The 12,381-nt window shown below is 36.0% G+C and overlaps 1 protein-coding gene across 2 annotated transcripts in view; it reads right to left on the reverse strand.

Annotated features, from left to right (window-relative positions):
- LOC108104055 (CUGBP Elav-like family member 2) overlaps positions 1 to 12,381 on the reverse strand; it is a 110,466-nt gene that overhangs the window by 77,539 nt on the left and 20,546 nt on the right. The window lies entirely within an intron of this gene.

Raw genomic sequence — 12,381 nt, forward strand, 5'->3', positions numbered from 1 at the left:
AGCTCAATCTGAGTCACAATTTCCCTGGCTGGCATTATTTTCCATGAAACTAGTGCAAATATTCCTTTCGGCCAGCATTAAATCAAATGAATCGTTTGTTGCGGGCACAAATATTGTGTCACTTCGCAAAATATAATCCTGAGTCCTGAGAAACTCAAACCCGAGATACTGGCATAAATTGTCAGCTGACAATTTAATAAACAATGCAAACTCAGGGCTAAAATGATTAGACATTTATGGATGGATATGTGTGGTGGTCTGCCTGGGGGAGCCACAAGAGCTATGCAAATGTAAACGAATCGAGTAACTAATTAAGCAGCAAAATGCCCTAGAAACACCAATAACATATCTCTCTCTGTCACTTTAAGTATTTCCTAGAAAACTGGGAAATTAAATTCATTGTTGTAAAGAAGAAAGTCTTAACCGCAACAAGCCAAAGTCAAGATGAGAGCGGGAGAAAGCAATTACTTTCTGCTTTGCTTGTTGCTTCACTTTACAAGACGTCGCCGTTGGCCCTGCCCCTAAAAACAGAATAAAAGGAGAAAAAAAATAGAAAACTTTTTGAGGCCCTGACAGCAGTTTATGCTACACTTGCTTCGACTCAAACTGTCAATATTTTACTTTAAGACACCCAGCCACAAGGAGTCGAGCACCAGCAGCCACATCATTTGCTATAAATTTACTTCATGCTGCCGCTCTTCTAACGACCCGAAAACTCAACGGAACAGAACAACAAAGTGGCAACTTCTTGTGGGCGGTTCCAGACATAAATTCCTTCCTTACTGATTTTCTCAAGCTGGATAGATATTAGTATTCAAAATTATAATATCTTTAAGCGAAATGTTAAAGTAAAATCTTGTTAAACTCCTGAAAATGAATCTCTCAAACTTTGCTGAGATCAACCTAAGATTAAAATCAGTTTTTAAAACCCTTAAGAAACCGATTTGATACCTGACTTTCCCATTTTCCCTACCGAACCAAAACTCTCTCACTGTATTTTGTGGTTAGTTCAGAACATGTGTTTTGCTTGGCCAAGTTAAGACGAAGCCTGCCCAGCCAAGTGGGCCACAAATTTTGAGGTCAGCCTTGGATGGTCTGGCATAAATCTGAGAGCAAACTACACCGAAGAAGCCGTCTTGCCTTTGGACAGGACATCTCCTTGGACCCACACTCCTTTTGGCCTGTGGCGAGTCCCTGGGAACGGACTTTGAACCCCATGTTGATGCTGGTAATCAAGGCATTAAGTGTGTTTACTGTTTATTTTATTAGACTTTAAGGCTTAATAGCTTTTTCGAGAGCGTTTTTCGGCTCGCCTTTGTTTAGCAGGCCAGCCTGTCTCAGCCCTCTCGACCTCTCTCTCGCCCATTCAAGTATTTAATTAAAGTCAACTTTGATTTAATTAAAAGTTCAGGCTCTAGTCCAATATTTTGCTCATGAATTATTTATGCCAACAAGTGCGCCGAAAAGAAAAAACGCGGCCAAACTGATTAAGCCAAATAAACATGAAAAAAAAAGAGAAAAAGAGAGAGGCAATTGCTGATGGTGGAAAACAGGAAGTGCGACAAGTTACAAGTTTGCACCGCAAAATGGGAAAAACTCTTACTCTCATTAGCGGGAAACTTTGCCCAGGACTAAGACTATAACCTTCCTTATTCTCCTCCCTAATATTCTCTTTTCCTTTTTTGAATGGCCAACTTTTGCGTTCAACTTCTTTGGCTCTTTTCTACGTTCTCTCGCCTTTTCCTATTTATCTCAGCCAAGAGTAGTAGTTGGTCAATTTCCCGGTCATTTCTGTAACTTTGCTGACGTGTCCTGCGAAATCGACTGTCGCCGACTGCTAGTCTTTTGTGCTTGGCGTTAATCTGTCGATTTTCGTAGAAAATTTCAAGCAATTGCAAGTTGTCTGGAGTGAAGTGAAGTTCGTTTTTTCCTGGGGAAATATATTTTTTATATACAACACTTTTCTTTTCAGGTGAATTTGTGGTTTTCCTGCCTTGGCTCATTGTAGAAAAAGCCATGGAAAAATTATTATTAATTTTCTTGATTGGACTGGGCAACTTCAAGATTTTCTAATTTAAAAACATCAAAAACTTCTCCCAGAAAATCACTAATTTTTGGTGCAGGAAAATTTCTCATAAATGAAAAATGTTTGGAAGATCAAACAATGCTAAGCCAAGGTAAATAAAAACAAACAAGTGTTAGCTGAGAGAGAGAGAGAGAAAAATGTGAAATTCTCAAAAGAGGAAAATAAATGAACAATATTTGGAAAATTTCGATTTCATTGTGTTTTCAGCTCTTGATATCCTTGGGAAGTGTAGGTATACTTATTCTAAGAAGGATATAGGAAAGGGAATTTATCAAGAAAAGAGTTTTTAAGAGATGGTTAGTAACTGTATTTATATAACCATTTTAAGAGAATTTTAACAGAAAAAGTTAACTGATTTTATAAGGTAATAGCCAGCCTATGACTACCTTTTGATATCAACATTCTAGGCCAGCAGCACAGCACTGACCTAGTATAAATATTAAAACAGTAACTGAACGAATTTCCACTCACACGGAACCGACTGGGGAACTGCGACGAGTCTGTAATAATTTATATTTATTTTCTGTTATCTATTTGACCAAAAATTGCAAACTGCAAAATTGCCAAAAACAGAGCAACAGCCACTACACTCCTCTCTGGGTCTCATGAAATTTCTATTGGCTTGGAATTGGTGTTGTGGGTGGGTTGGTTGGTTTGGCTGTAGTTTGAATTTTTCCTGCACAAGTTGGGTGGACAGAACTGCCATTGTTGTGTCAGGGATATGTAGCTAGTAGCATGTCCATGTGCTGAACACTCTGCCATTTGTTGTTTATGCAAATCTCAAATGCCTCGTAAAAGTAAATGAACAGACAACAGAAAAACAAAAACCCAAAAATGGAAAATGGAAAAACTAAAAAGAAATACTCCGACAATTTCATATTGAAAATGAGCTGTTGCCCTTTGCGGCTCAGTTTTTGTGAGTAGATGATGAAAAGTGAAGAGTTTGCCTTTGGGAGGAGTAGGGAAAGTAGGTTGATGAAGTAACACTAATTTTTTGGGTTGAAAAATAAAGATTTTAGTCTTCTTTATGGGATATTTTTAACCATCAATGCTACTAAAAGCACTTTTTTATATTCCTAGAATGCAAGAATGAAATATCTTCTTCAATATATTTTCTAATTAATGCTTTTAGTCCTCCTATCGCTTGTGTAGAAATGCATGACTTCCATTTAAGGCTCATTTATCTACCATAAATTCCACTGAAGTAGCACTCCAAATCCACCCCACCCTGGGAAAAACTTCACCTTCTTCACGACGTGCCCAAAGCAATTAACACATTGTCCACCTTTTTAATGCCTAGAGCCGAAAAAGCAAAATGCCAAAACACTTTCGACTTGGCCTATCGATGAGCGCGGGCCCAAAACAGAAAGTTGCGTGCCAAACACTCGCAAACTGAACAATTTTATATATCCAAAAAGCTTGGCTCTCTACCTTTTATTGGCCCTGCTTGGCCAGGAATCAAGGGGGGGATTATTTATGGAACCCACACGCAGCAGCAGTGGCGGCACATTTCTCATTTAACTGCCTTCACCATTTGCTAATTAATTCGAGAAATTCCATTTATTTCAACGCTGAAACAACTAAATTTTGTTCTTTTTTTTTTTGCTGCAAGAAAACGTAGAAGAATGTCCAAATCAATTTGTGTTGCGTTTGCTTTTTCGACTTTTGGCAACGAGATTTGTGTTTTTACGACTTTTGGCATGTCCAACAAAAGCAGGAGGAAAAAAAAAGAACAGAAAATAGGGGAAAACTGCCTTTTGTACAATTGCGTGTTTCCTCAACGGGGAGAGGTTTTAGGAGCGTTTAACTTCTGACCAACTGCTCTCTCACGCAAAAAATATTTGTACGAAATCAAATTAATGGCGTCCCGTTGATGTTTTATTAATTTATACGGCTTTCCTGAGCGTCATTCCTCCCCCTCATTCCCGTCCTAACCACTGGCTATAGCCTCTTTCGGGAGCTACGAAATAAATTATATTGCTCATACGACGCGTGGGTTGCATTATTGAGTAATTAAATACTAATTAAAGCGAAACATGAGCCAATTCCCTTGATTTTTATGTGAAGCCTCTTGTTGCGGGGACCCGTTGTGGTGGCTGGAAATGTGTATAATACGAGTTAACGAGCAAGCAGTCGACTTTGTTCTTATCTCCGGATTGCGTCAGCTTTAATTAGTCGAAATGCTTTTTTATTTTACAGTATAATTGGCTATGGATGAGTATTTTACATTGTTTTATTTTCAGGGAAATCAAAATTAAAGTGAAATTAAATACTTTATATTGAAATTAATGAAGTTTTACAAGAAAAAATCTATGAAAACCAATGGAACACATATAAAAATGTAAAGTTTCATCGGTTTCAGCCCCTATTCAAAGATGTCTTACCAACAGATTACCTCTCTTAAATAATAGTAAACCTATTAAATATCTGAAAATTGCCCTTTTTTATAGCATTTATAGGAACACCTTTAACTCTTTTACTTCACGCATAAAATGACAAAGGCTAATAGCTTTAACTAACAAATTAAGCGAAAGGAGCCTTGGAAACCATTTTGCACGGCTAGACAACTTTGGTTCTGTTTAATGGCTCCGCAGTGATTTGCCTTCTGTTCTGGTTGGTTGTCTGGGAAAACCAAAAACCAGACATTCAGGGCATGGGCTAGTCATAAATGACACTTGTCTGGCTTTCAACTACGGTTGGGAAAACTCCTCAACTGAACTAATTACTCGGAGAGTGTTCCGACTCCCTTGAGTGCTCAAACAAAAAATATAAAAATTATACATTGATAAATGCAATAAACTTTGACAATATTGTATTGTCGTTGTTGATAAAAATTCATAAATAAATATATGTATATTTTTTCAGTTTTCCCCCACCTACCACCACCAACACATCGATTTTTCCTGTTGTACTTTTTTCCTGCTCTCTGCTGACATGTCACTCAAATTGTGCGACGTTCGATTCTGTTTGCCCGACTTCCTGCTCTTGTTTGTTTGCTCCTGTTGTATAATATATCCTATCATAATCTTTCCTGACACGCGATGCTCCTGTTCCCGCTTTTCCTTCTCTGTTTTTTTTTGTATTCTTATCTTTAACTGGGTTCGTTTGTTTTTCATCCTCTGTCTGTGTGAGTGTTGTCTGTCCCTTCAAATATTGTTGCGAGCCATCAATTTGATGTTGTCAATTTTCGTGAAAATTTATTGTTTGTTGCCTTCGAAATTTGACATTGTCATGCAGTTCGTTAGCCATTTCTGGCAGAATTGTGATGTATTAAAAACAGTTGACAGAGCAATGCAATGGTCAGAAGTAAGGAGAGGTGAGATCTACGGATTAAGCTGACATCTGCTTTGTGATTAAAATACAAGAAAATCGTTTAATTCAAGGCTTTTAACGTTAAGTTATGAAGCTTTATGTTGGTTACGAACTTTCCATATTCACATTTTATATAAAATATAGAAAAAAATCCCATCAAAAAACCAACTCTTGCCGAAATCATTCATATTTCCACCTACTGCTGCGACATATCCCCTCAGTTTTCCTTGATTTTCAAACGTTGCATTTAAATCTTTCACTCCATGTTTGTGTGTGTCTGTTTGTGCATCTGGTGTGCTTATCGGGTCTGCCATAGGTTTTTGTCAAATAAATATTGGGTGCAGCATTCGCACATAAAACACACAAAAAACAAAACCAAAATAATACCCAAAAACCTGTCTATAAAAAAAAAGGAAAACTCAACAAATAAAAAATATATACGAAAGATATATCGAGAAGCGGGGAAAACACACAAAGCTGTTGACATGTTGTGGAGGATATATATATTCATGGAGTGAATACAGCAGATACAGATACGGATTGAATGGGCTAGGCTATATAGCTCCGGTTTGGATTTCTCCCTTTCCCGTTCCGGCGTTTGTTTATTTTTGGGTTTCATGTTAATTCGTGTGTAATAGACAATGTGGCCGAAATCAGCAAAAAGACCAAAAAAGGATATATATTTCTCCCTTTTCCGATTTCTGTTTTTGCTTCTCTGTGTCAACCCCGTCTCGCACGCTTATCAAAAAAGGGTTGTTCTTTGTTTTTACACACAATCTGCAGGTGTCCTGTGACTTTGACCAGTCATTGGACCTTCGCCACTCTGAGGGTTTCCCTATCTTTTGTGTCTGTCTGTCTGGCTAACAAAAATATTATCAGCAATTTTCCCTGCTCTCTGTTTAAGAGATATGAAAAAAGGGTTTTATTTCTGCATTTCAAGTTGAAAAATTGAATTAAGTTTGTGGAGATTTGTTTTTCCGGGTTTTTGTTTTGCAGAATCGGAATTTAATTTAAGATTTTACAAAGATTTGAAAGGGTTTTATGGCTGAAGGTAATTGTTTAACTTAAATATGCAGGATTATCATTGAATTTGCCGGATCAATGAGTTTATAGAACATTGTCATACACCTTTTACTTTGAATTTAAATTTAAAAGTAAATTTATTACTAACATGTTAAGATTAAAACCCATTTAAAGACCAAACTAAGTGATCAGCAAATACAGAATCTCAGATTTAAAACAACAAATTACAGATTTGATATTAAATCCCTTAGGCTAGCTAAATTATTAAAAGGAAATGTAAGTTTCAGTGATTCCATGCACACCGTTCATTTACCATTAATTATTAATTTCCTATTTATTTTCATAAATATTCCATGAAACCGTATTCAGGCTCAACGACTTTAATAGTTATCTGCAAAACATATAAATATATTTTACAACAACCCAGCGAGAGAGAGAGAGAAAGAGATTAAAGCTAGACTTGCTAAACTGAACTACATCAATAATTGAATACAATAAATGTGCTCCAGAACACAGTGCGTATGAGTTATGTTGTCGTTGCCGACGTCGCCGTCGTTTGTCGCTTGTTAATATGGCTCATAAATAACGCATTTATGGCACAGCCACACGCACAGGGGCCACGACACATTACAATGAACTCACACAGACATAGGCATGTGAGTGTGTTTCCACACTCAAACACACACACAGACCTGTCCGTGTCTCTCTATTAGCAGCTTTGATATGCAAATTTTGCGCCTACATAATAAAGTTGCGCCAGATTTTTAACCCCACACACTAACACACACACACACACACACACACTATACCCCCATTTACGCACACTAATGCAAATCCTAATAGTTTAATATGCTTATAATTGTTGGCTAAAATTGCATTGTCCTGTTGTTGTTGTTGTTCTGCCCGTGTCTCTTTTGCATTTTAAATATTTTATTAATTTCCTATATATTTTTGACCATTTAAATTTTCGTCGGCGCCGAGCGCTGAGTGCATTTGACAGACAGACAGGCATTGTTTAGGCGCTTCCCCTCAACGCATTTCACCTCCTCTCTATCGGGTTTGATTTATGTTTTATGCATTTTACCAAATGAATTTAATTTATGGTAGAATGGTAGAATATTCTATACATATTTTTTTTTATTTATGGAAATACTCATTTTTGGCCTCGACGGAAGTGGCGAGCGTTTGTTTGGTTTTGCAGACACTTTTTACCATTTTTGCTGTATGGCGGCGTGTAAAAACAAATTGTTAAGGGGGAGTGTTGGAAAAATGGAAAGGGAAATGAAAAAATATATCGATTTTAAAACAATACGTGGAAAGGATATTCAGGTTTTTGTTCTTCGAAAGTCTATCCATTTTTAATTGAGGAAATTGTTTAGGAAATTCGAAATTTGTTTGTTTCCATTTAACATTTTTTGGCGTTTAAATTTAAGATTTTTTGATAGAAAGATCCGTTGCATACTTTTAGACCCATTTGCAAAATATTTTCCAAGCCCTAAAGATTTCTTTTGCAGCCTTCACTGTAGGATCCTTTCACTTTTTAACCCATCAAATTGAAACATATTCAGTGATTTCACTTGCGGAAATTTTCACAGAATTTCTGGCTATAGAAAGCCCTGGGAACTTGGCCCAATTATGGCCTGGCACAAACAACACAAGCCGACGTTTGTACCGCGCCGCCAGACGCCCAAAAGTCGGCAAATGTTTTTTGTTTGCTCTGGTTACGGGGACTGAATTCGGGGATCTGGGATCTGGCTTGGCAGTTAAACCGCACTTGCGGCAGTCACCTTGTCGCTTGCCATCTCCCTCTGACTGGCTTTTCTCTCTCTCCTCTCCCGCATGCTTTTATGGAAAAACCATGGGTGGTTTGGGTGGCAAGTGGGTGGATATATATATACATATACATATACACCCTCCTGTCATAAATCTCACAATTTCTGCATGAAACTCAGCTGCGTTTTTGGCTTGGCTTTATTGCCGCCAGTAGGCGCCACTCGCTGTTGTTTCTCTACTTTTATACACAGATATATACATACATATATATATATATAAAGTTCAGCGTAAAATGTCTTAATAAAGTCTCCTGAGCGAAGATAGGAGTGCAAAAACGCCAGAGTGAGATGCCCTGCTAACATCTTTATGTCAAGGACATTTTTATGCCTCCCACAGCCGTCAGACAGAGATAGAGATTGCATTTCCGTTGCTGTTTTTACGTTCAGATTTGACTTTATGGCCATGATGGCATTTATTTCGCAGATATTAACAATTAAGTGAAAGCGTGAAAATTCACGACGAAAATTGTGAAGTTGGTAAACTCTTTTTTGATTATTTTAAAGTCAAAGTAGGTTCAGCACTCTAGTGAAGTGATTTACTATGAGAGGAGCTGTTAAAGATGACAAAGAGTAAGTGATTTTTCTGACTAAATCTATGTAAGTCTTAGATTTTTCTACCCTCTAGACAAATTTTGTTTCATTCTTCTAAAATTTCTGTTCATTAAAATTGTTGTTATGTCAAAGTTGTTTCTTTTAAAGTTTTTACTCTTAACATGATGTCGCCGCTGCTGTTTCTGCTCTCAACTAACTCAATAAACTCTAGTTAGGGCCAATTTGGCCACCCAATTTCCTCCCAGCCCAATTAGCGCACATCTTTAGCAACAGCTTTCACCATGTGTCCCCGGCTCATGTCTTTATTAAATGCTCTCAATGTCTGAACATCTGCCATGACCATATGGTGGGGGGTCTATACAAATATATATATATATCTGTATGTATTAGTGTTGCGTGTGTGTCCGTAATTTAATAAATTTAATGAACATATGCCGCCGGCGAGAAACAAGCTGAGATTTGAGTGGTAGTTCAGAGGTGGAAAAAGATATTAGCCATGGCTGAAATACAAACAAACATCAATGTCAATGGGCATTTTTGGCTAAGAACAATTTTTCACTGTTTCTCTAGAAATATACATAAAAGTTTTTCTTTTTCGGGAGGGGAGGTGGGTAAGAAAGATTATGTGGACGTGTACCCAGTGACTTATGATTGATGTCTTTTGTTATTGTTCTCTCTTTTATGTATTTCTCATCTTGTTCCTCGCCCCCAGACTTTCCTCCTTTTTTTTTTTTTTTGGTTTATTAGATATAATATTTTAGTGGCCTTTGTGAGTGTGTGGGAGAGTCCTGTTGCCTCGTCCTTTCTGTTATTTGATGCGCTTCAGCAGACATGTGTTTACTCTTGTTTCCGAGTGCTAAACTGGCAAGGAGCAGAGGGTAAGTGCCAAGAAAATATATATTTTACGCAATTTTTTTTCTCTGTGCATAACAAAAGGCGGCACTTAAATGATGTCTCTCTCTCCCCTTTTTGCTTGCCCCTCTAAATTATGTTCCATATGCTCTTCATTCTCCTTTTCCCTCAAACAATAAATGTTTTCCACATTTTTCTTAACATTTTCATGGAAATTGCTCATTTTATGTTCAAATTTTGTGAGCTTTTCTCTCCCTTTTTTTTGTTTGCAGAAATTGTTTATTTTTATTTATATGGGCTGGGTTTAATTGGCCGCACACACACACACATAAAAAAGGGGAAGGAATGTTAGTAGAGGCCATAAAGATTATGTTAATGCTTATAAAAAATAGCGATCAAAATGGTTTTACAGAGTGGGAGTAACTACAAGAAGGTTCATGCCTTGAGGGTAGCAATAAATCACCTAGGATAAGGCACTAAAAATTTTGTATGGTTTGGGCAGAAAAAGATTTTTATTTCTCTATAGGTTAAATCAAAATATTGCAGCTCAAACTTTAAAGAAAATAATCTTTTAAAATAAAAGAAGAAATGAAAAAAACATCGAAAGCCCTATTAAGTAGGCTATACTTTTTGATATTCTTCCATATTAACAATTTATTACGAAAATTCGATTTATATTACTTTTTAGTTAGAAATAATTCTTAAATATTATTAATTATGAACATTTATCATTACTTCTTAAAAAGAAAAGATTTTAAGAATGCAAAAATATGAAGAAATTGGAGTTTCAACATTAACAAAAACCCAATAAAGACACAGAAAAATGTATATTATATATAATATATTTCCAACTCTGGTAAACCCATTTCCCCACAAAACTCTGTTCCACCATCATTTAAGCTCGGTTTTAAGCCCACATTGTAAACGTTATTTATTTGGCTCAGATGTTGCACAATTTACTGGCGATTTTCACTGCATTTTTTATGCTTTTGCATTGCGGTTGAGTTTTCTGCGTCTTTTGTTGTTGTTATTGTAGCTTTTGTAGCTATCGTTGTTGCTGCTGTGAGGCGTCAGCTGACGTTGGCAGATATTCAATACATTTTCTTTATGCCTGCGAACTGGGGCTAATTTGTTTACTGTCGGACCCAGAGAGAGTCATATGCCCACCAGTTTTTGGGCCAATTTCCCTTTCCAGCAAACAATTCATTTCATTTGCGCCAGCTGGTCAAACAGTTTTCATAGTACACAAAATGTCTTTCCCATTGGCCTGGCAAGCAAAAAGCGTTTCCAAAATGAATTTTTAAATTCAGCCCCAAAAATAACTTTTTTAATTAAATTTTCTGCTTTGCTTGGGGAGAATTGACTTAATGCCACGGAGTTTGGCTAATACTTAAACAATTAGTAGAGCGGCGCCTCGTCTTTTTCTCATTTTTTTTGCTTTTTCTTTATCTTTTTGTTTCTGTTTTGTTTTTCTTTTTCCAGGCTTTTACATATCTTAATTTTGAGTCAGGAAAAAGCTTAGCTTAATAGGAGGGAGTTTCTAATTTTGGTTTGATTTCGCAGGGATTTTGTGCTTGATTTCTTATTAAAAGCCTCTCAGAAATACTTTTAATTTGCCTTTAAATATTTTTGCAGCTATTTTAATATTTAACAAAAATATTTCCTGCAGAACTTACAGATTTATTTTATTTCCCTGTTTTTTCACAACAAAAGCTTAACTGGCGAATATTTTTGTTTGGCTTATTGTTAAACAATTTACAGGCTTAGCCTCGAATGCACAAAAGTTGAATAAAAATAAAAATGTTTTCATTTGCATTGAGTGCGTCGGCGTTTATTCATTGCCATTTATTAATTAACTATAAATTGAAATGCATTCCCTCTCTGCCTTTCGCTTTCGATTCAATTATGGCCGGCAAACAAAACAAAATATTTTACAAGCGAATTAATTTTTATAACAAAACAATATTTTTTTCATTTTTTGTTCAGCACAAAACGAGGGCAATTAGTGAAGAATAAAAAAATAAAATATTGAGAGCTCAGTAACGTGGCATACTTTTCAGCGGCGATTCCAAATAAAGCTTTTAATTGTTGCCAATGGATTAAGGGTTCACTGGGCGTATACTTAATGCATGCCAAGTCAATTCATTTTGATGTTAGCCTTTAATGTGTGGGCGATGTTTTTATAAAGCTGTCCAAGTTGGTTTAATGATTTTTATGTATATAATAAACATACTCTACATAGAGGGTTTGTTTACTATTATTTTATTATTAAAGTTTCTGCAATAGAAATTAGAAAATCAAAAAGCAAAAAAGGTAAAATTGTTACCTCACAAAATTTAAAACTATTTTAATATTATTATATTTTGAAATAATATGTTAGTTCTCATTTACTATCAGTAATCTCTACTCCCCGCTTAAAGTAATTAAAACTATAAATTTCCACATGAAACGCTTTAAACACATTTTCCATTGCATATTCATGGCAATGGTTTTTTTTTGGTGTTGAGCCAATTTTTTTGATAAGCAATTAATTGAAATATGATTGGCAATTAAATGCATACTTGATGACCCACAACCAGTGGCATATTTTAACATTTAAACTCATAATTAATGCAGCTGGCAATAAAAAATCCATAATAAAATAAAGACACTGTCTTTAATTAAAGTTTGTGGCTATAATGAAAAAATCCCTGCTGTTATAAAAAACCAAAAACAGAACAGAAG

The sequence above is a fragment of the Drosophila eugracilis genome, unplaced genomic scaffold, assembly GCF_018153835.1.
Source record: "Drosophila eugracilis isolate 14026-0451.02 unplaced genomic scaffold, ASM1815383v1 contig_445, whole genome shotgun sequence".
NCBI lineage: Eukaryota > Metazoa > Arthropoda > Insecta > Diptera > Drosophilidae > Drosophila > Drosophila eugracilis.